Source organism: Triturus cristatus, chromosome 1_1 (genome assembly GCF_964204655.1).
Source record: "Triturus cristatus chromosome 1_1, aTriCri1.1, whole genome shotgun sequence".
NCBI classification, from domain to species: Eukaryota; Metazoa; Chordata; class Amphibia; order Caudata; family Salamandridae; genus Triturus; species Triturus cristatus.
The window spans coordinates 109,165,704-109,191,149 of record NC_140579.1 but is presented as its reverse complement, the minus strand read 5'-3'; the positions used below and the strand labels follow the sequence as shown (position 1 = coordinate 109,191,149).

The 25,446-nt window shown below is 45.9% G+C and overlaps 1 protein-coding gene across 1 annotated transcript in view; it reads left to right on the top strand.

Annotated features, from left to right (window-relative positions):
• The window catches only part of LOC146869680 (uncharacterized), a 173,868-nt gene that overhangs the window by 73,262 nt on the left and 75,160 nt on the right, over window positions 1-25,446 (top strand). The window lies entirely within an intron of this gene.

The window sequence follows — 25,446 nt, the reverse complement described above, 5'->3', positions numbered from 1 at the left end:
GAGACCTTGGCATAAACTTACCACGGAAACCTTCAGAGAGAAGTATAAAACTTCTCTGTCTGAGAATCCTACAGATGACGTAGTAACTGCTCTTAATAGGTTTGAGGAGACGGTCAGAGTAGTAATTAATACTATCATCCCGCAGAAAGCATATAAACCTCGCCCGGCAAATAAGCAAGAAGTTTGGTTCTCCGAGGATTTAAGATTTCTGAAACAAAAAACCAGGAAACTGGAAAAGCTATGGAGACAGTTTCAGAGATTTGAAGATAAAGAACAGTGTAGAACTTCCCTTAAGATATATCATAAGGCCATTAGGGCGGCACGAAAAAATCATATTGCAGCACAACTAACAGCGGCTGGGAAAGACTCAAAAGTATTGTATAACATATTACAAACTTTTACCAAGCCAGTAGCTTGTGAGACTGCGGAGGTTGCATCCCAGGATCTCTGTGATGAGATCTCTCTATTTTTCATGAAGAAGATAGATGGGATCTATGACAGGATTATAGTTTCAAATGCAACTGCTGCAGGAGAAAATAACACCTCTCAGAATATTGCACGGCAAGTGCAATCTATTCAATGCCTTACGAGCTTTCCCCTCATTTCCTTAGAGGAGGTAACCTCATTGATTACTCAAATTAAGAGTGGTAGCCCCTTAGACTCCATCCCTGCACGTATTATGCCTATGTTGGCAGATGTCTTAGGACCAGAAATTCAGAATTTAGTTAACCTCTCCCTTAGCACAGGGGAGGTACCTTTAGACTGGAACGGGCCCTGGTAAGACCATTGAGGAAAAACACTGCTATCCCCTGGACGGAATTGTCTAACTTAAGACCTATTTCGCTTCTCCCATTTTTGGGTAAAATAATTGAGAAATTTGTAAATCGGCACTTGTCAAAATACATTGAAATGGCAGGTGGGTTGGACTCTTCCCAGTCAGGTTTTAGGCCAAGACACAGTACTGAGACCACCTTGTTGTCAGTCGCAGACGATCTACACATGTTCCAGGATAAAGGCTACTCAGTTATCCTGGTTCTGTTGGATCTGTCTGCGGCGTTTGACACCGTGTCACACAACATCATGGCCACCAGGCTAGTTAACATCGGCCTGGAAGACAAGGCTTTAGCCTGGTTGAGGAGTTTCCTAACAGACCGCACCCAAAGGGTCACATTGGGTGTATATCGGTCAGAGGAGGTGGGGATCTCTAAGGGGGTGCCAGGGCTCTTGTTTGAGACCCACTCTTTTTAACATCTATGTGGCCCCCTAGCTGACATCATGAGGTCCCATGGTTTCATCCCAGTGTCATATGCGGATGACACCCAACTCCTCTTTCCTTTTAAAAGCCTCACTGCTGAGGTTAGAAACTCCTTTGCCCAGGGGATGAAAGCAGTGGCTCACTGGATGGCATCTAACTTCCTGCAATGTAATGTTGCAAAGACGGAAGTGATGCTGTTCGGGGAGGTCAAACTAGTGTGGACTCCTGACTGGTGGCCTCAAGATCTTGGCCCAGTCCCTGAGCCCAAGCAGGTAGTGAAAAATCTAGGGGTCCGACTGGACCAGGAGCTTTCCTTAAAACATCATGGCAACCAAGTGGTGGGCTTTTGTTTCCACATTATCGGTTTGCTGCGGAAAGTATTCCCTTTGCTGCCAGACTCTACTAGAAAAACTTTGGTGCAGGCTCTAGTATTGAGTCGATTGGACTATTGTAATGGGCTACTGTTGGCGGCAAATGAAGGAGTAATTTCTAGACTCCAGGTGGTCCAGAATACTGCTGCTCGCCTTGTCTTAAATCAGCCCCCTCGCACTCCCTCCAAACCTTTGCTCATTAAGCTTCACTGGCTATCCATCAAACAGAGGGTGAAGTTTAAAATCTGTTGTGTTATACACAAATGCTTGCATGGGAGAGGCCCTGCATATCTGTCCAACAAATTCTCCCCCTATGTAACCATGCGCCCCCTGAGATCCAGTGTACAGGCTCTGCTATGTGTACCCAGAGTAAAAAAAGCAAGCCAGAGCCCTCTCGGTTGCTGGCCCAACTGTATGGAATAGCCTCCCAACATCTTTAAGACTCTGTGATGATCACCTCCCTTTCAGGAAACAATTAAAAACATTCCTATTTCAAAATTAACATGATACACTGCTTAGACTTCTTTCTTTGCATTATGGTCGACCAAAGGCGCGGAGATACTCCTTCGGGAGTCGAATCCAGCGCGATATAAACCCATAAATAAATAAGGTGCTGTAATGTAGCCTTATGTATGGGTTCGAAAGGGGGACTCATAAGCTTTGAGAGAACTAGGTTCAGCTCCCAAGGAGGCGAGGGAGGCCTTATTGGGGGGTAAACCTTTTTGAGCCCCTGCAAAAAATCTTTCACCACTTGTAGTTTAAAGAATGACTACTGAGAGGGAGAGCGCCTATAGGCCGTAATGGCCGCCAGGTGCACTTTGATGGAGGAAAATTTCAATCCCACCCTGGCTAAGTGAAGTAGATAAGGTAAAATCACTTCCTTTTGACATTTCGTAGGGTTGTATTGATTTTGAATACACCATATGTAAAATCTCTTCCACTTACTGAAATATGAGTGTCTTGTAGAAGGCCTCCTAGCTTCCTTCAATATGGTCATACATTCCTGAGGGAGGTTTAAATGGCCATACTGGAGGACCTCAGGAGCCATGCTGTTAAGCTCAGCGAGGGAAGGTTGGGATGGTAAATCCTCCCCTGCATCTTGGTTAGCAAGTCCGGCCTGCACGGCAGACGCTTGTGCGGGTGGATCGATAGGTGAAGAAGATCTGGGTACCACCACTGCCTCGGCCAATCCGGTGCTATTAAGATCATCTTGGTGGCAGAGTGTTACAGCTTGGTCACCACTTTCGGGATTAGCGGAAGAGGCGGAAAAGCGCACACAAATGTCATTGACCAGTCGATCAAAAGGGCATTCCCCATTGACCCTGGTCGATAGTACCTTGAGGCAAAGTCTCGGCATTTTGTGTTGCTTTCATCAAGAGGTCTATTTGCGGACGGCCCCACTCCTCGAAAATGTCCTCTAGCACCTCGTCATTGAGGACCCAGTCCTCTGGATCTTGAAAGTGCCGACTGAGCGAGTCAGCTTGAACGTTGAGTTCGCCTGGCAGGTGTACCGGCGTTATGGAAATGTTCCTTGCCAGGATCCAGTGCCATAGGGATTGAGCCTCTAGCGAGAGAGTCCTGGAACGAGTACCTCCCTGCTTGTTCAGGTAGTACATTGTGGTGGTGTTGTCCGTCTGTACTAAAATGGAACTCGTCCTGATTGAGGGCAGGAAAGCCTTGAGGGCGAGATGGACTGCCCTGAGCTCTAGCATGTTGATGTGATATAGCTGCTCGCTGCTGGACCAAAGCCCCTGGTCTGTAGAGTCCCCAGATGCGCGCCCCAACCTTGGAGCGATGCGTCGGTGATCAATGTTTGCGATGGAGGTTCCTGATGGAAAGGAATTCCAACCTGTAGATTGATCTGCCTCATCCACCACTTGATCGACTGTCTGGCCGTTGTCGAAAGTCACACTTTGTCCTCCCAAAGAGAAGTCTTTTGGTCCCATTTGTCCTCTAGATCCTGTTGGAGAGGACGCATTCGTAACCTGGCGTTGGGCACTAGGAATATGCAAGATGCCATGGCCCCTAGCAGGGATGATATCTGTCGCGCTGTAGACAGATTGTTGACCATAACACGCTTGCCTTTTTGAGCGAGGGATAACTTTCTCTCCTCCGAAGGAAACACTTTTCCTAGTTCGGAATCTATAATTGCTCCCAGGTAGTGTATCCTTTGCGTTGGTGTGAAGGTGGATTTCTTGTAATTCACCCGAAGCCCCAATCGGTGACACTGAGTCAGGCAGCGTGTCAGCTGTGAGCTCACACTCTGGGGCGATGGACCTTTTAGTAACCAATCGTCTAGATAGGGATAGACAAAGACTCCTGCGCGCCTCAGGGCAGCAGCTACCACCGCCATGCACTTTGTGAACACTCGAGGTGCTGATTTCAGGCCAAATGGTAGAACCTTGAACTGGTAGTGTGAGGTTCCAACCACAAATCTCAGGCATTTCCGATGACGCTGGCAGATGGGTATATGAAAATACGCGTCTTGTAGGTCCAGCGAACACATCCAATCGCCTCGACGGAGATGTGGATATATTTGGTGGAGTGCTAACATGCGAAACTTCTCCTTTTTGACATGTTTGTTGAGTGTTCGTAAATCCAAGATGGGTCTGAACTCTGTTTTTGTACTTCTTTTCTGTATTAGAAAGTATCTGGAGTAGACTCCTCTCCCTCTCTGTGCTCTCGGAACCCTTTCTATGGCCGATTTGAGAAGAAGGGTCGCCACCTCTTCTCGTAGCATCTTAAGCTGATGATTCGAATGCACTGGGTGGATCGAGGGAGAAGGACTCCGGAAACGAGTATCAATGACGCAGTATAGTTAGAACCCACTTGTCTCTGGTGATGTTTTGCCACTCTCGAAGATGTCGCGAAATACTTCCTCCCACTGGAGCGGTGGACGGTATTGGAGGAAGCGATTGCTCATTGTTTTCTTTGAGCTTTGTTACCGCTGTTGGATTGGCGGTTATTCCCTCGTCCTCTAGATGATCTATGAGACTGGAATTGTTGGTTTTCTGCCCTTGCTGGTCTTGATTCTTTTGCCAGTGAGAGGTTTGAACCCTCTGCTGGAAGGTACGCCTGTCAGATCCCCTACGACGACGGAACTCCTTCCTTTCCTCCAGACCCACCGCTTTCATGGTCTCGAGCTCTGATTTCATACGAGCCATCTCGTCCTCGGTGTGTGAGCCAGAAAGAGAAGTCCCAGAAAAAGGTAGGTTGAGAATCCTAGCTTGAGCCTCAGGTTTAAGAGCTGTTAACCTCAGCCAAGAGGATCTTCTGGCTTAAATACCATGGGCGTAGGAGTGAGCTGCCAGAGTAGCTCCGTCTGCTGCCGCACTTATCACCTGATTAGAAACCAAACTGCCCTCCTGTAGGATCTCCTCACAGTCCTTTCTATCCTCCTGAGGAAGCCTTTCTATGAATCTTTGGAGAGAATCCCAAAGCGCACTGTCGTAGCGCCCCAAGAGCGCTGAGGCACTGGCAACCTTTAAACTGGAAGCGGCTGATCCGCACACTCTTCTACCCCAAGAGTCTTGCGTCTTGCTCTCCTTGTCCGGAGGGACTGTGGATGACAATGTCACTGAGTGGGTCTTCCTAGCGGCCACCGTGATCACAGAATCAGGTGGAGGATCCGCCTTGAGAAATAGAGGATCCTCCAGATCGGGACGATATTTCTTAAGGATTCGTGCCGGAGCTGACTTGATGGTAGCCGGCGTGAGGAAGACGATCATCACTGATTTAAGCAACCCAGGGGCCAGGGGCAACAGAGGACGAGTCGCCGTTCTTTCATGAAGGGTCTCAAAGATGACTGAGGAAGTGGTTTCCTGAACAGGCATTGGAATGTTCAACTTTGCCGCTCCCCTGCACAAAACGTCTTGAAATGTGCTGATGTCATCCACTGGAGAAACTCGAGATGGAGGCGTATCTGTCAGTGTGGGAGAGTAACTTCACTTGGAAGAACGACTTGATGAAGAGGATGTAGGAGACCTACGCCTTTGTTTCTCAGATCGCACCGACTCTCTTCTGCGAGAGGTGGATCTCGATCTTCTCCTGGGCAAACGTGAATGAGAACGCAGTTCATACTCTCTTTCCCGAGAATGGGAACTTGCTGGTCTCCTAGGTTGGGCAAGGTTCCTCAATCTGGCCAAGGAAATGCTTACTGCATGTGCCATGACAGGCATACATGGTGGTATGGACTGAGGTAGCACTCTGGTGGGGCTTTGTTCCGGAAGATATCCCTCTTCCTGCCTTTGGAGTGTCGGTGACACTCTCAATTGAGGAATTGTTGGTCGAGAATGCTCTACTGGGGAAAGAGGAGCTGGAGAAGAATTTATTACTTCTGGGGATCTGGATCTTGAAGGAGACAGAGGAGATCCTGATCCTGCTGAGGCCGATGGTGAGATGGAAATACGCGGAGACCTAGAGGCTGAACCATGCTCCAATGTCACATCCGGTGTATATCTCTCTCTATGCGGAGACTTCCGTCTCGACGCTGACCTGGACGTCGATTTAAGTCCTGACATCTGCTGAAGCCCCACAGCGGATGACTGTCTCGACGGCGATAAGCCTATCGCCGGAGATCTGGACTTCGACGCCGAGTGAACAATCGGCAATGAGTCATACCTCGACGACGAGAGCCTTGTCGTCGACGGAGGGCTTATCCTGGACGGAGGCCTAGAACCCGACGTGGAACTTCGCCTCGACGTCTGTATCCTCGCCGTGGATGGTTGTTTTGACGTCATGGAAACCTTTGACGACGGAGGCGCCTGCCTCGACGTCGATCCCAACAGAGGCGTCCGCCTCGACGTCGATCCATGCTCCGACGACGATCTCCGCCTCGACGTCGTCAATGTCTTTGACGACGATCGCCTGCGCCTTTCTCTCGACGGCGATCTAAGTCTCTACGTCGATGATGCCTCCAACGGCGATCGCCTGTGTTCTTTCGGCGTCGATCTTCGTCTCGACGTCGCTGCTGATTTCAACGGCGTCCGTCTGTACCTTTCCCTCGACGTCAATTTTCGCCTAGATGTTGACTTCGACGCCGAACGGTGATGCTTCTCCTTCGACGCCGAGCGATGCTTCTTCGACGGCGATGTTTTCGACGACGAACGTCTGCGTTTCGCCGCCGGATCTTGCATCGACGATGATTTTCTCTTGGAAGCGTGACTCTCCCTGGTCTCCTCACCTCTCAACGACGATCCCGCTGCTGGAGTCTTCGACGCCGAGCCCGACGCTGATGGAGAACACACAGGGATCAACTGCTTCGACGTCGACAGCATCTCTGAAAGGCCATGAAGCCTAACCCTCTCCCTTTCCTTCAAAGTCCTCTTTGAAAGGTTCTTACAATGATGACAGGAAGCAGGAGAATGTGTATCAGGTAGACAAATGATACACACATCATGAGTATCCGAAGAAGCCTTCTTTTTGCCACAGGATGGACAGGGCATGAACAAGGAAGGCATTTTCTGACAGAAAAAAGTTTAGAAATCTGTCAGGAAAATCAGTAAATGCTTCACCAAACAGGAGAATAACTAAGATGAAGCAAAAAAATCACCAAAAATGGGCAAATTCTTGACTAGAAAGTCAAAAATGAAGAGAGCTGAATTCCAGGGTCCTGACAGAAGGAGCCGGAAAGAACAACTGACCCAACTGTCACCCCTAAGGCATGATGGGATATTGGAATCAGAGCTGCCTTAAAGGCACTGTGCCAGTTTTTACCTGTACAAGGCTTTTCAGTCTCTATGGTATTGTATTGCAATGCAGCCTGCAGGCTAACAATGTTTGATCTGTGTTTGGCACAGTGTTTTCTTTTCTTTCTCATGAGTTTTACCTCATTAAAAAAAAAAAGAGCTTTAGGTGCATTTGTATACCTATGGTGTTTATTTGGATATTTATATCTACATTGTCTAGCCTACAATGGGGGCTGCATTGGTTTGGAAAAAATAATATATGTTTATACATATACAGAGCTGTATATATATGTGTTTTTCATATATAATTTTTATTATTTCCGGGGTCCCCGCACATGGGCGGGAATATTCAGTGCTTATGACTATTGATGAGGATCCCCTGGAAGGGAAGCGAGCATTCCAAATACAAAAGCTTTACATCCTAGATGGATACAATGGGTTAATTCTCTTGCTGCAACAGATGTTAAATATGTTTTTGATCCTGATTTAAAAACAAAGCGTTCCTGCAATATGAACATGAATGTCCTCTGCCCACTGAAATTCTGCCTCTCGATCAGTACGAATTTATAATTTATACTGACAGATCAGCACAACCTGCTAAGGGAGTAAGCAAGCTTACAGTGCAGTGCACGTAATCGTTAAAGGTCGCATGCGCAATGGTAATTTCCAACCAATGGTCACTAAAACTCAATCTCTAGTAGATTGTACAGCTCAGCGGACTGAACTACAAGCATTCAAACTGGCACTTGAAAGTACAGATCGCAAATTCCCCACACATATAGTGTGCGATTCCTTTTACTGTGTTCAGTCATATAATGAATATTTACAGAATTGGCTTCAAAACGGATTCAAAGATGCAAAAGGCATAATAAAGCATAAAACGCTTTGGGAACAAGTAGTTCAGTTGAGAAACGACCTACCAAAAGCTCTCATGATACACACGCTGAGTCATCAACGTGATGACATTCACGTTACAGGGAATTCATCGGCTGATGAAGCCTCAAAGGGGGCTGTTCAGACAGCTTCTGTAGCTGTGATCACTCATTGAAAAACTAGACTAGACAGTGAGATATTGTTGGCTGTCAATGCTTCAAGCAAAGGCAGTGGTGCAGCATTACTAAAGAAATTTCCACCTAAGTCCTCATATGTAATTGATGCGAACAACGTTCCTTTTGCTCGAATCCCTGGAGTGGGGGATAGGGAAATTCCAAACATGGAACGTAGAGCTGCTTTGCTTTATGAAGCACATCATGGGGAGTGTCTGTCACATCAGGGGATCTCTAAAGCAATATTAACATTAAAAAAGAGATGTACTGGTGGCCTGGAATGAATACACTGATTCACATCTTCATCGATGACTGCAGAGACTGTAATAGACCGCGTAATGCAGAATGCCATCAGACACCAGACTACGAAGTAGCCTGCCCAGTACAGACACCATTGTTAGACAGCATTATACTCACTACGCGCAGGCATCCTTTATGACAAATGCAATCCCACGAACACTAACTCAAGGTTCCTATGGATGTGGCCTCAGCGCTCGGCTGACGCTCGAACTGTTATAAAAGATTTGTGAGTCTTTATCGGCACATTCACAATTGGCACACTATATTCTGACCAGGCCCTGCGTTTAGCTCTTGGGCTTACAAAGAAGCCATGGCCAGTTTGGGCGCAGCATTGCTGTAATCCTCTCCATTTCATCCTGAGGGAAATTCTGTCATGGAAAGGAAAAACCGGGACATAAAGCAGTCTATATAAGCTAGAGTATTAGGTTCGGGTGATGGGTGGGTCAAACATCTTTATGGGGTCCTACGCTCATTAAATAATTTCCCAACTAGTCCTCTAGGGGGGTCACTCCATATGAGGTCCTATTTGGGACAAGAATGTGGGATCACAGATACATTCGTATGGACACTGAAAGTGAAAATGTGAACTTACTTTTAAAGCCACACAAATCTTCCCATCGTGAGACTTGTCAGCAGTGAACATCACAGCCGTTCCTATACAGGATGGTATAGTTTGGGACAAAACCGATTTTGACATATTTGGCCCGACTGAACTTTTGAAGATTCTACATTTATTTAAAATTTCATTAAGTGACTTTATTACCTCCAGTACCTATTCTGATGATTGGGACTTTGAGACTGTTAATAACATGATGTCTAAACTAGAAAGGTCTGCTGCGTTCTCTAACAATGAAAACTTAGAGGGTTCATCAGCCTACGAACAGCTTTATTGTTACAACCACTATGGTCATCATTTCTTGCATAGATCTGCAACACCTAGAAATGTATTTATGTTTAACCAATGGGAACATTGTCCTACACCACCAACGGGTAGTTCAAAAATGTTTGCTAATAAGTTTCCATATTTTTTTAGGGTACAATATATCTGATGCAGAAATAATTTTCTATAGAAATGTGAACACAACAGGACAGAAAAATATGTTAACTACTACAAATCAGATTTATTCTGCAGCCTTTATTACCTAGCTGTCTAGACAAGGATTTGACTTATGGAAAGACACAATCGACACAAAATCTTTCTGGGGTTCTAAGGATTGGCAAGGGCAGGGGATAGAAGCTTTGTTTAGAGCCTGTATCATCCCACAGCAAATAATGTTTTTGAATGACACTGTGCAACAAACGTCTTGCCTTGGATTAGCCAAGATCAAAGACATGAACACACCTTCTGTGCCAACACCTGCAAGTAATAGCACTACACAGGGAGAGGTCACAGTAGACACAATACTACAAACCAACAGATCAGATCCTGACTGGAAAAAATGGTTGCTCTGGCCCACAGACACAAACATCTGTCAAGAAAGATTCCTGAATAGAATACAGGGCTTTACTATCCATAGGCCAGACTCATGTTATGTTCAACGACAGCATCCGGGGATAGTAACAACATACAGTGTAGGAAAATTGTGCCTCGACTGGTTACAAAAATCTACACTAGAGGTTGTGAAACAACACTTATCTTTACTTAAAGAAGATGCAGACCTTAGGGATTTCTTGCTAGGAATAGAGAAAAACGCGTCAAACGCGTTTCATTTATGCTGCTTATAATGAAATATGGAAGGTTTCACAGGTGGAGGCCGCAGAAAGAATACGTGAAATCTCTCATTGTGGTCGACAATGGGTTAACAACTTTTTCATCCAGAATATATTCACTGGTCAACATTGTATCCTCTGCTATTGACATACTGGAACAAGATTTAGCCATGTTACAATAAGGCCAATCTCAGTTAGGTTCTATTATGTTATTAGGCTGGACGCTGCAATCCTTGCGTGCAGGCTATGTGGCTTGGCGTTTTATCAACACGTCGTCTCTGTTTTCAGAATGCGATCTCACGGATAAACAGGTCAAACTGGCTCAAAGGGGAGCAAAGTATACAGTGCTGAGCATTGAAAAACTGGAAAAATTACTATTTATGGTAGCAGAAAAACCAGCTACAGAATGGCTTATGCATGGCAAAATAACTCTGCCACTTTTCATTTTCAATATTGCCTCAAACAAATGCAAGAAGGCAAATATAAAAGGTTGGGTAAAGAATACATTAAGACATCCTGGGATTTACCCTACGAATACAGATGTTGGAGGGGGGATCGTGAAGTGTTTCTAAGCGGTACACACTGTGAAAATGCATTGAGCGGATCTCTCATATGTCAGGACATTTCTTCACATGGGGCTTGTAATGGTTCAGTGGCAAAATTGTCCTGCCACATGCAGGGTATACCAGCTGCTGTGATTAATCCAACGTTTGGCCAACTTTCTAACAGGAGTTACCTCATGTTGAATGATCAAAGTTGCTGTGGCGTGTTGCCAGGAATCCCATATCTGGTAACGGTTAGCTCCAGGGTTACTTGTTGTATGCAAGTATTGTTCCCCCAAATAGACACAGCCAGGGAGTCGCCTCTATGGCCTTCATTGAATGTTTCTTTTATACGTTTTGATACTTTAAGCACTGAAAGCCATACTTTAGCAACAAACCGTGCCTTTGACCTCTGCCAAAGAAACCTATGATCTACAAATTGCAAGGACTTCGGCTGAGATACAGGCTCTTATTCGTACAAACTGCCCTATACATTTCGTAGAAATGATGGGACGTATCTTAAACATGTCTGATACAAGCGGGGTTGTACATGTATTTAAGACCATAGGTTCATGACTGTTAACACCTTTTCAGGCGGTCCTCAGAATCATTCCAAACTTTGTGCATTCGGTGTTTGGTGGTCTGCCATTAGTTCTCGCACTCCTTTCAGGAATACTGTTTGTATTCCTACTGCTACGCTATAGCAAGCCTATACACAAGCGTCACTTCCAGCAACTTGGAGAAAGCTCTCCTAGAACGGAAGTGCTGTGAGCGCATAGTGCAACTTTTGGGCCTACCTCGTCTATGGGAAATTAATACAACATTGTTTCTGTCATTTAGACCAATCTGGCAAGATTGCATCTTACCTGTTCTACTCTGCCTGCTTTGTGATGAAGAATGCGTGCTAGATACATGTCTAACACTCCCATCAGTCATGCCAACAGATATCAATACTCTGCTGGACCCGATAACGACCCATGCTCTGTGTTGTCCCCAGAGGCTACCAATCCTGATGACGGCATTCATTGAGATCTCACAGACGCTTCCTGCTGCTGCTGAGGTACGAGATGGATCAACAGACATACAGGTAACAACAGACGCGAACATTGCAGCGGCATCCCATGCTGAAGGCGATGCTTTAAGTCTCTGTGCAGTTAACCTTCTAAACGATGTGTTCCAATTGTCACCGACATCGGTAGGCGATCTTTTGTCTACATGTGTTGATGATTTCATGTTTTCTCCAAACCCATACACTGACTTTGATTTGGCTCACAGTGTACCAGGAAAACAATGAATTTGGCTTCCAAAACAGAACTTTGAACTCTTCCTAAAATTAACTTTTTTCTAAATTTGAAAATACATGGCAAATCAATCTGCTTACAGTAGAACTATTCATATAGAACGGACTTCTTTGAATACTTCCAGGGACACATTGTCACCTTATTTACCACTATTTCATTTAGTACCATGTTATGAAATGGCATTGATTTTTTGAATACTTAGCAACCATTTCCTCATGTGTATATTTTTCTATTCATTCCAATTGCATTTATTTCCGATATATGCTTAGAATTAAAAACTGCTTTAAAATGTACAGTACCTTTGCATTACATGTTTACTACCGTTTAAAAAAAAAATCTTTTAGTATGCTGTAAGCTTGGGGTAGGGGTTGGCGTCCCTCAGATCCCTCCTATTTAGGGAGCCATAGAACGGGTTAGTGCTTTCAAGACGCTTTATTGTAGGTGAGGTTACAGGAGATTACACAGTTCGACTTAAGGTTTATGTAGCACCACTGTCCCGCTTCCTTCAAGTCTGTCATCTCGGAGTCTTCGTGAGTGGGGTCTGCTTCTCCCGGTGGGTTGTTTGCGGCGTCAATCAAAAGATGTAGCACAAAAAAAATAAAAAAACACAAGAGAAAAAAAAACCAAGGATTAGGCCATTGGCCTGTGGTGCCACACTAGGGAAGAAAAAGGTAGAGGGGGGAAAGTGCGCAAACCTTCACCCGTGCCCTGACTGTGAAGTGCCTAGGGTGAGGGAACCAGGTGGATGTAGTTTTACGTGCCACTCTTTGGTCCTGCCCACCACCCTTTAAATGAAAGAAAACGTGCTAATGGCACTTGCCTGAAACCACGACCCTCCAGGGCCGTGGTGGAAGGAGATCCAGCCTCCTCACTCGTCTCTGGAGTATTGGTCTTGTTCGCGGTGCTCTGAAAGCGCTCTCCCTGACAGCTGCTGGTTTCCTCCTCCTCCTCCTCCTCCTCTCTTGGGGTCGATTGCTCTCTACCGCTGCTGTTAGTCCCCCTGCTGCTCCTTTCGCCTCGCTGCTCCTTCCGTCTTCTGCCTCGTCGCTTTCTCTGTCTTCCACCTCTAATGGCCGAACCCGGCGTCTCCATATGTGTTTCCTCGTTAGACGCGCTCCCGTCGGAGTGTGCGTCAGTCACTAGAACGCTGCCCCCACTTCCGGGTCGATCGAGCGCCGCCGCCATCTTGGAAGTCCCGGGCGCGGCAGTGGCGGCGGTATCTTCCTCACATTGCCTTCCCCCTGGGGACGGTCGGGCCATTCTGAGACGGGAAATCGGGACAGAAAGTCCACGTTGGTTTGCGATTTTCCCGGGACGTGCATGGTACTAAAAGTGAAGGGCTGCAAGGCAAGAAACCAACGAAGGACTTTAGGGTTGGAGTCTTTATGGAGAGAGAGCCAGGTAAGGGGAGCGTGGTCCGTAAGCAGAAAAAAATTACGGCCTAAGAGGTAGTATTGAAGAGCCTCCATAGCCCATTTAATGGCCAAACATTCTTTTTCAATCGTGGCATACTTGGTTTACCTAGGGAAACGTTTCCTACTGAGAAAAAGAATGGGCCGTAGATCCCCAGAGTCACCTGGTTGTGATAAAACAGCCCCTAAACCCCTCCCCGAGGCATCAGTTTGTAAGCCAAAAGTCTTCCGAAAATCAGGACAGGCTAATACAGGTGCGTTACACAGAGACTTCTTTAGTGTCTGAAAGCTTTGCTCTTGGGTCTCTGTCCAGGTGAAGTGTCTGTTTGTGTTTGCTTTGGTAAGGAGATCAGTGAGGGGACTTGCCATGGTGGAGAAGTTGGGTATGAATCGGCGGTAGTACCCTACTAGGCCTAGGAAGGAACGGATGTCTTTACGAGTTTCGGGACGAGGGATTTTCGTGATCGCTTCTAGTTTGTTTATTTGGGGTCTTATCTTCCCTCCCTGTATGTCATACCCCAGATATTCTATGTGATCTGTAACGAACGTTGTTTTCTTTGGGTTGAGAGTGAGGCCTGCTTGTCGTAGGGATTGAAGGACCCTTTCTAGGTGAAGCATGTTGGTTTCCCAGTCTGGACTGTGTACAACGATGTCGTCTAGACAGGCGACAGCGTAGGACTGGTGGGAGGACAGGATAACATCCATCAGTCTCTGAAAGGTGGCCGGAGCGCCATGGAGACCAAAGGGGAGTACTTTGAAGTGAAATAGTCCAAAGGGGGTTGAGAAGGCGGTTGTCTCTCGGGCAGCAGGAGATAACGGGATCTGCCAGTACCCCTTTGTGAGATCTACAGTAGTCATGACCCTAGCGTCCCCAAGGCGTTCTATGAGTTCATTTACCCGTGGCATGGGATAGGCGTCGAATTTTGATATAGCATTGAACTGACAAAAGTCTATGCAGAATCTAATGCTTCCATCGGGTTTGGGTACTAGGACTACCGGGGAGGACCATGCACTTCGTGACGGCTCTATGATGTCTGCCTCCAACATTGCTTTGATTTCCTGATCTACGGCCTGCCTTCTAGCAGCTGGGATACGATAAGGTCTTAGCTTTATTGGTTGGTTATCTGTAGTAATAATATCGTGCTCAACCAGGTTGGTTCGGCCTGGTACTCCTGATATCACATCAGCGAAGGAAGAACACAGGGTTAGCAATTCTGCTTTTTGCTTCTGTTTTAATGGTTTTCCTAGCTGCAAGGAGGTTTCCCATATGGGAGGGTCTGGTACCAAGGATATGTCTAAGGTCTTATCCATTGTCACAAGGTGTATGGGCAACGTCTGGGATAAGGACGCTGGGGTTGGTTCATTCCAAGCTTTTAATAGATTGATGTGGCATATTTGTCCTAGTCTGCTTTTGTGGGGTACGGCTACTCGATAGGTAACCGGAGTGACCTTCTCTATTATCGAATAAGGTCCTTGCCAGGTGGCCAATAACTTTTTCTCTGTTGTGGGTAAAAGTATCAAAACTCGGTCCCCCACTGCAAATTCTCTTAGCTTAGTACCTCGATTATATAACCGCTTTTGGTTGGTTTGGGATTTTTCCATGTTGGAATGGACTTCTTCCCAAAGTGTTGACAGGGTCTCTTTGAGGGAACTGCTATATTGTAGTAGGGGTTTTCCCTCGTCTTCTTCCTAAATCCACTGCTCTACAGCCATGTCTAAAAGGGTACGGGGTTTCCGTCTGAATAGTAATTCAAAGGGGGAAAAACTAGTGGATTTTTGCTCATGCGTTCTTATGGCGAATAATAATAATAATAGTAATTGTCGGTCCCAGTCCCTTCCGGTTTTATTTACACTTTTCCTCAGTATTGTTTTAATTGTTTTGTTATATCTTTCGACCAGCCCATCTGTTTGAGGATGGTATACAGATGTGCATATTTGTTCTATCCCTAGTAATGTGCATACCTGTTTCATCAGTTTTGACATGAAAGGTGTACCCTGATCAGTGAGTAACTCATGAGGAAATCCTACTCTAGAAAAGAAGCTGATCATGGCCTGGGCTACTGCGGTGGTAGTGGCTGAGGTCAACGGAAACGCCTCTGGGTATCTAGTGGCATAATCCACCAACACGAGTATATATTGATGACCTCGAGCGGACGGGAGCAGGGGTCCTACCAGGTCCACCCCTACCCTTTTAAAGGGAACGTCTATTATAGGGAGGGGTTGAAGTGGAGCTGGTGGAAGGGCTGGGTTATTGATCAGCTGGCATCTGGTACAAGAAGCGCAATACCTAGCGACTTCTTGGTATATCCCTGGCCAATAGAAGCGATCTAGTATATATCTTAGGGTGTGCTCCTTCCCATAATATCCCGCCCCGGCCTGGCTGTGTGCAAGACATAAAACTTGTCCCCGGAATACACTGGGTATCATTAATTTTTCTCTAACTTTATTGTTCTCTCGGGACACCCTATAAAGTAGACCGTTTTTTAAACAAAAATAGGGGCCTACCTTGTCGGGGTTGTCTTCTTGTACTTGTTCCCAAGCGTGTTGTAAAGTGGAGTCTTCCTTCTGGGCTCCACGAAAACTTCGTGGGGGCTCCTGCGTCTCATCTGAAGAAAGAAAGACAGGAGACTGAAAGGATTTCTTTTCTATACGTTTTTCTCTACGTGTTTTTATTTTTTTGTTGCTGGGTGTCTCTAGGTTTTCTGTAGAGAAGGGGGCTGTTTCTAACCAGTTTGTCAGGGAGGAGGCGAGTTTTAGGGCCTGTATATAGTCATGAAACTTAGGCAGATCGGTTCCCAGGAGGACCGTCTCCGGAAGTGAGGGGATAACTCCCACCTTTCTTAGTTGGGCTTCACCGTCAATTTCTAACAGTACCTCAGCTAAGGGATGAAGCTTTTTTCACCGTGTACGCATGTAACCTGAATGTAGTCGCCCTCAATAAACTGGGGCCTCAGTATCAGGTCCTGGGTAACAACCGTATGGTGACAGCCGGTGTCCAGTAAGGCCGTTACCTGTTTTCCCTTTACATGTACCTTCTTCCTATATGCCTTGGAATGGTCTCCCTTCACCAGTACCCTCCCACGAGAGTAACCAACTTCCATGGGTTCTGGGGGTGGAGTCCGGGTAGGACAGTGGCGGGCTATATGTCCCCACTCTCCGCAATGAAAGCACTGTGGGGTTGACATGGGGCTAGCGCTAGGGGTGGGTTTAGGCGAGGGCTTTTGGAAGGGAGGAGTTTTATTCTCTACTGAGAGAGGAGGTGGTCTGTTTGGTGGTTTATGTCCTCCTACCGGCGCTCGCTGTGTTGATGCTTTAAATCTGGGGATCTATGATAAGCACAGACCAGATCAACTGCCATCGTGACCGTTAAATTAGGATGTTGTTTAATCCATGATCTCGTACTGAAGGGAAAGGCTTCCAGATATTGTTCAAGGAATATGTTTTCCGTCACCTCATCCATGGAGGAGGAAGACGGTTGCAACCAGCGGGTCCCTAAGTCCCTTATGCGAAAATATAAGGCCCTAGGGTTGTCCCCAGCCATCCACTTCTCTTTTCTAAAGCGACTCCGATAGTACTCCTGATCGCATCCCAGACGTTCCAGGATGGCTTTCTTTTTTTCTGCATAACTGGTCGTACCTGCTGGATTGGCTGCTTGGTAGGCAGCTTGTAGCTCGCCTGAGAGTAGGGGCGCTATATATTGTCCCCATCTGTCTGGTGGCCAAGAGGCTGTGGAGGCTACTCTTTCAAAGTTTACAAAGAAGTAATCCGGGTCGTCGCCCGTCTGAAACTTCTGAAGAACTGAGCTAAGTACATTAGGATATACTCTGGTATTAGCAATGGCATCTATAAGACGCAATATTGCGGTTTCCTGTGCCTGCTGATTGGTAGTTAAAAGGGAGGACTGTTCTTTAATGGCTGCATGTAGTGCCTCTCGTTCTTCGTTTGACTGCTTAGTCTGTTGTTTGATAACGAGCTAAAGGTGTTGTTGGCCCTCTGCCAACTGAGTTATGATAGCCTCCATTGTGACGGGTTGGGTCATCTTGACTAGACCCACCTATCCCACTTCTGACACCACTGTAAGCTTGGGGTAGGGGGTGGCGTCCCTCAGATCCCTCCCATTTAGGCAGCCATAGAACGGGTTAGTGCTTTCAAGGAGCTTTATTGCAGGTGAGGTTACAGGAGAATACACAGTTCGACTTAAGGATATGTAGCACTACTGTCCCGCTTCCTTCAAGTCTGTCTCCTCGGAGTCTTCGTGAGTGGGGTCCGCTTCTCCTGGTGGGTTGTTTACGGCATCAATCAAAAGATGAAGCAAAAAAAAAAAAAACACAAGAAAAAAAAAAAACAAGGATTAGGCCATTGGCCTGTGGTGCCACACTAGGGAAGAAAAAGGGGGGGGGGGAGGGGTCCGCAAACCTTCACCCGTGCCCTGACTGTGAAGTGCCTAGGGTGAGGGAACCAGGTGGATGTAGTTTTACGTGCCACTCTTTAGTCCTGTCCACCACCCTTTAAATGAAAGAAAACGTGCTAATGGCACTTGCTTGAAACCACGACCCTCCAGGGCTGTGGTGGAAGGAGATCCAACCTCCTCACTCGTCTTTGGAGTGCTGGTCTTGTTCGCGGTGCTCTGAAAGCGCTCTCCCTGACAGCTGCTGGTTTCCCCCTCCTCCTCCTCTCTTGGGGTCGATTGCTCTCTGCCGCCGCTGTTAGTCCCCCTGCTGCTCCTCTCGCTCTTCGTCTCGCTGCTCCTTCCGTCTTCTGCCTCGTCGCTTTCTCTGTCTTCCACCTCTAATGGCCGAACCCCCGGGGCTTCTCCCAGCATCTCCATATGTGTTTCCTCGTTAGACACGCTCCCATCGGAGTGCACGTCAGTCGCTAGAACGCTGCCCCCACTTCCGGGTCGATCGAGCACCGCCGCCATCTTGGAAGTCCCGGGCGCGGCGGTGACTGTGGTATCTTCCTCATGCTTTTACAAACGTTTTTAGCAACATGTGGTACTCAGTTTAATGTTTAGCATTTTATGTTTAGCATTTAGTATTATCGTTCATTCGAAAGTGGAGTGGGTGTTGTATTCTGCTTTAGGTGTCTGTATATAGGTTTTCATGATACATGTCCTTATATAGGCACAATTCGCATTGCCCTTAAATAGGTATAAGATCCCAGTCCTTATTTAGGCATTAGCCATGCTATCCAAATACAGGCATGGTCACCTACATCCGTCCACCCCAACGTCACAACGAGTTCTTAGAAACCAGACCCTTAAGCTCGTGTAGTTCCTATAAAAAATATACAGGATCTGCGTGACACTGTAGGACTGGTGTCAGACGAACTCTGATCACCCCCACCGGGTATGTTGGCCTTCTTGTACCAACTAGCTCACAGTGCCACTAGAATATCCTCTTACCACGGAGAGAATAATTTTTAGCAATCATCGAACATGACAACCCTGATCCCTCAGGACCGTGGACATAATATACTATCTTTCGCTCAGTCACTCTGTTGTATTCCGCTTTTGGTGTCCGTATATAGGTTTCCATGATACATTTCTATATATAGGCACAATTTGCATTGCCCTTATGCATAAGATTCCAGTCCTTATTTAGGCATTAGCCATACTATCCAAATACAGGCATGGTCACCTACATCCGTCCACCCCAACGTCACAACAAGTTCTTAGAAACCAGACTCTTAAGCTCTTGGGAGTTTCCCTAGTACATGATTATTGATTTCTCCAAGAACTTGATTATTATGCATGAACCGCTATTCCATAAGGGTTCATTCCTGACGTCTTCCTCTGCCCGACTTTACGTCAATGCTAACATTCCAAGGCACCTACCGGGTATAAATATACCTTCCCTTGCCCAAGCAAGTAGGAGGAGACCTCGACTTTAGAGGAGCCCGTGTCCTGACCTGACGCACTGACAAGAGATGCTGTCATCCCTGCTCGCAGAGAATCCAGCTTCCAGTGTTCTGACTCCCTTTACGGGGTGTTAGAGTTCGAGACCCATAAAGAGATTCCCACCTCTCTCATTCTCAAGGTATGTTGCTGACTAGAACCTAGAGGGACTCTTGGCATACCAGACTTGGCATACCAGACTATAGCATACCATACTATAGCCTACCATACTATAGTATACATCACCTACTTTTTACCTTGTACTACACTAAGGTTAGGTACACTGGGGCAGAACTAGTTAGAGAAGCATCTTATGAGTACTCACATTTTTAGCTTATGTTATTTATGTATATGAATATATGTGTCATAACTAAAAGATAATGCTAGCGCAGTATTATTTCTTTCTACTGCTTACGCTGTTCATGATATATCTTGCATACTGTCTTGTGATTGTAACAGCACATGTCTCTTACACGAGAAACAAGACTGTTTAATAAATACTTTTATTGAAAAGCCCGTCTATTCTTTCTGTGTAACTCTGAAGAAACTAAGCATGCACGATTAGCTGAGTGAAACTGTTATCTGTTGTTTCCACGATTCTGAGAGTGTTCCGATTCTAAAGGGTAACAAAGTTTTCATGTTTATGTGGTTGCCAGAAACTACTCCCTTCTTGTTTACAAGGAGTTTCTAGTGGCCTCTGAGTTAGCTGGTACAAATTAATTAAGTTTAATATACTTGATAGGGGCATACTGAACTCAGTCCTATGCCAGATCTATAGTGTATATTATTCCAATGCGCAGAGCCTATACTGCACTACAACTCGTGCTTACTTAGTCTGTCTCAGAGAGATACACCAAATAAAACCAGCTGGGCGTTTTCAATAATCATTTATTGAACAGTTGTTATTCTGGTGTAGAATAGATGTGCTGCATCAACTGTTAGACAGTATAAGATATAAATGATTACCAGTACTATAAAGGTTAAAGGATGGTATAGTTCTACCATATTACTAAAATCATGACTACATTCAAGTATATAACACACATGATAAACGATGCATACTCCTACGATGCCTCCCTATCTAGATGTACCTAAGTGTACCTAGCATGGTTGTAGGTGTTAAGCCAAGAATTCCTCTAGGATTCAGTCAACCCCCTTACCTGAAGTGACACTATGGGACCCTGTCCTGGTCTCCAGCTGGACACCCCGCGAGGGATGTTAGACCACTGCGAGCTGGAGTGTCTGCATGCAGGGCCCTCAGCGTCTCTGGTCAGTGTGTCGGCCTGGAAGTCTTGGTCTCCTCTAGCTATCTTAGCAAGATGAGATGTATATATACCCATAGGTCTCCCCAGGGGTCCTACCTTGCTGTATTACTGTGTCGGCCTAAGGATGACGTTGGGCATTAACTTTGTACGTAGATTTTATACAGGAGCTGGCAGTCCTGCTGTGCTTCCAAGAACCCTCATGCATTATGTATGAGATTTCGAACTAGGGAAAACCAGCGTTTGAATACAGTGTAATATCTAGCTAAAAGGTCAGTCCCTGCAAACCGTGACAAGTGTAATGTAGGGAGAGAACATAGGTGAAGGGTAACACGTTTACTGAGGCCTATATTATAGTACCTATATGGAATATAAAAACACATTTTATTACTTTCATGGATTTAATTTCTTTTGAGCACAGCCAAATAAAAGTAAAGTACGTCAAACATTTACCAGAACATGCCTGCCAACAAACCTTTCACCCCCACCGCCCTTCAAAGTTCCCTGGGAGGCTGCAGCCAGGTCTGTGGATTGCGGCCTCGTGATTCTTGCACTGTTCTAGAGCTTAATTATTGTGCCAGGCACATTCTTGCATGGTTAGCCCTCCTGACCCCGTGCACACTATGGGGCATATTTACAAGAAAGTGACACATCTGTAGAGATACGTCACTTTCCCTGCACCACCCTGAGAAACCCCTGCCCCACCATAGATGCGCCGTATTTACAATGCGGCGCACCATGGCACAAGGATTGACAGATGCGTCATAAATTCTGATGCATCTATTGGGGCAAAATGTACGCATTTCTGGAGTTGTGTCACAAGCACGACGCAACTCCAGCAATGCATTTTGAGGCCTATTCCCACTACACTGCGTCACTCCTTACGCCTGCTTGAAGCAGGCGTAAGGTTTTGAAGCAGTGGCGTCCTAGAAGTGATGAAATGAAATCTTGTAGATTTGACTGCATCACTTTTACGAGGCTTTCCTGTTTGGGAACGCCTACCCTGCCTATATTATCCCTGACGCAGGTATAATGTGATGCAGGGCTTTACAATGTAACACATCTCCCTAGATGCGTCACGTTGAAAATTGGCCGCATTTTCTATGCCGCCGCTGGATCACAATAGTGAGGCAACGGCTGCGCAAAAGTGTCGCAAAGGGCTTGTAAATCTGCCCCTATGGATGAATGCTTGTGAAAAGTTCAGTTGGGGGGATATATGGGTTTATTTCCTTTGCCTTTTTTGAAACCTGAATATCGCCAGTTAGGTTTGAAATTGTACACGGTAGACTGCACATTTCGGTGTTTTGTGCCATCAATATTGTAGTTCAAAAATAAATGTGAATAAACTGCTTGTGCAAATAAGAGTGCAGGACAATAAGAAAGACTTAGAAATGTGTCAATGAGATAATCCTACTGCTTCAGTTGAGATTATTTGGAAGAGGTTGCACAAAGACGGTGAAACTACTCTCTACACGAATAAAATAATGTAGGAAACTATACCTTGAAAAGAGTGCTGCTGAAAGAGAGAGAACACTTGCGCGTGCAGAATGTCAGTGTGCCAGTCGGTCTGCCATCATTATAGCGCTGATTCTGTTCCTTGAATTGAATTGGTAGCAAGACAGTGCTAAAGAAACGAAGTATATTATTTAATGGAGGCAGGGACAATGTTGCCAGACACCAGTGAAGTGGCAATTAGAAGAAGGCATTGTTGAGTTGTGTCTTTTATCCGCAGCACCGTGCTCATATGTCAGTTAGCAAAAGTGTTTCTGAAGGCCCCTGGTGCTTATAAGTGTTCTTTACTATTCTCTGTATTTTTAAGTGTTTGATGTGGCACAGCTGGACTTACAGCCAGCTGCAGGGGGCTGTGCAGAGATTTTTCTTTCCAAAAGGTCTTCTCGACCAGAGAGTGTTGTACATAGAAGAGTGCTTTGGGGAAGTTGGAAATCAGGGACGGGCGAGACGTGATTTGGCTGCGCACTATTTATGTCACATGTGCAATGTGACCAGAATGATTCTTTGCGCTGTGTCGTATCAGTATACACTGGGCCCCGCCTGACGCTGGTCGCATGATTGCTGGGGCCTCTGACTCTGTTCAAGTGACCATCACCACAAGCCAGTAAAAGCAGCATTAGTTTTTATTACTTACTGATTGTCTGTGCCGCGGTTATTGCTGCTGGCACTTCCCACACTGTGCAATTCACATTTACAGAAAAATTATCACACCTTTTTTTTTATCCCTTTGGCTTTCATGGATTTTTTCATTTCTTTTGAGCACTGCCAGCCAAGTAAAAGTAAGTATGTCATAGAGAGTAGACACTTTAGAGTAGACACAGGTTAAATTAAGCACAAGGCCCTGCCCTTCCGGCAGCCTCAGAGCATAGGACTGCACACGTTGCCCCGCCCGATGCCGGTGGCATGACTGCTGGGGCCTCTGACTCGGTTCAGGTGACCGTCCCCACACACCTGTAAAAGCAGCAGCATTGGTTTTTATTACTTCTGGGGTTACTGCTGGTGGCACTGCCTTATAAAGAGGCCTGCTGCTGCTTCAAAGTGCCCCACTCAACGTCGTGCTTACTGGTGCTGGTGACTTGTCCAGGGCGTGTGTGCCGAGGTGTGGTCCACTGTCCCTGGAAGGAAAAAGGTTCCGCACGGCACGCTACAGCAGCCTCCTAAACCACAGAACCAAATACAGCCCAATCAGAGGCCCACCCACACCAGCAACACTGAAAGCAAATTGATTTGCATCATGGGTATGGATTTATTGGGCTCACTTTCTCAGCAGCACTGCAGAGCAACACTCTTCTTCACAGAGGGAGGATTCTGGAGACTGTCTGTGAAGTGAACAACACTGCAGAAAGGCAATTATATTTAATTTACTTTGACCATGACGTGCAGACTGCAGTGCAGTCATGTCATTGATTTAAAGTTGGCAGTGGCACTATAGACAAGGCCCTTGTAAAAAGGTGCCGGTGCTAAGCACCAGAAACCACTGGCACAAATTAAGCACTACTTGGTGCTAGCTTTGAAGTGGGAGACTTTTCTAGAGTCCTCCCCCTACAGATGTGTATGGAATTTCCTTCCTCCCTGCCCTGGCCCCAGCTTGTCTGGGGGTACAAAAGACTGGTGTGACACCCATTGCGAGTGTGCTGAGGCAGAGTCTTTGTGATGGGCATGTGTGGTAGGATCCAGGCAGAGATGGCCCAACCTACCAACACTTATTCCCCCTTTGTCTCACTGTCTGGGAAGAATATACAAGGTCCAACTGCCAGCTACACCCAGCCATGTGACCCAGGACACAGGCTGCAGGCATAAACTGCCAACTTTCTAAAAGTGGCATTTCCAAAATTGGGACTTAAAATCCGACTTCACCATTAGAGAGGGTTTTAATTTAGAATTCTTTAGACACCAAACTTGATATTCCAATCTGACTCCTATTGAAAGTTATCCCTTACTAAATGTAACAAGGCAACCCACTGCTGTCCCATGGGAGAGGTAAGCCTAACAGCAATGAGAAATTAATGTAAGAGTTTTTCACTACCAGGACATGTAAAACTTAAAAGTACATGTCACCCTGTCCTCTGGGCTGTGTCGTGCCCAACCTAGGTGTGACTTATATATATTAAAAATAAAGGCTTGGGCCTGTCAAAAGAGCTATTTTGCCAGGTCAAAATGGCAGTTTAAAACTACACACACAGAGTGCAATGGCAGGCCTGAGACATGTTTAGAAGATTACATAAGTGGGTGGCACAATGAGTGCTGCAGGCCCACTAGCAGCAATTAATTTACAGGCACTGGGTATATGCAATACAACTTTACTACGGACTTATGAGTAAATGTAATGTACCAATTGGGTGTAAGCACTGGAAAGCAGTGGTAACTTGCACAGAGTCCTAAGGCCAATAAACACATGATCAGCAAAAATATGAGAGATGAACGAAAATGTTTGGGGAGGGCCAAGTCCAACATTAGTAAACTAACTATTATGGAATATCTCTGTATGTGTCTATATTATTTCATTCTTTTCTAATATTACTTTAAATTATGATCTTCCATCCCAAGGAATAGTTAAACCTTGTTGCAAGGCATTGCATTGACCAGGAAGAAAAATACAAACTTGAGTGATCAGACTCATAAATCTACATCATCATAAGTTAAAAGTGAATTCTAGTCTAGTTTAATCATTAGTTCTATTGCCTTGTTTTCTGATGCTATCCTTGCTGTGGATGTAGACTGGGCATTCCATATTGATTTGCTAATCAATCAAATAGGTGGAGTGCGGGCCATGATGACTTTGCAGAAAATGTAGCTGGTTTTGATGGAGCGGCCAGCAATAGGAAAGGTCGGACAGATAATGTGATTATTTTTCAGGTTCTTGATTATTTTTCAGGTTCTTGCTGTGGTGTGTAGGATGGGATTAAGGGAGGGGTCAGTATGAACTCTGGAAATCCCTGGAGTAGGATGTTTCCACCATTTATATGTGAGAGGCTAAGGGCTTGAATGTCAGTTTTGAAACTTTTTTGTGGGGGAAAATGCTTTCACTTTCTTTAGTAGAGAGGGCTGGTGGCAGGCCTTCTTCAATTTCATGGCAATGTGCTATTCCGGGGTGAATCCAAGTGTTTTGGCATTGGGCGAAGGTTGGGGTTTGGATCGTCCAAGTTCATGTC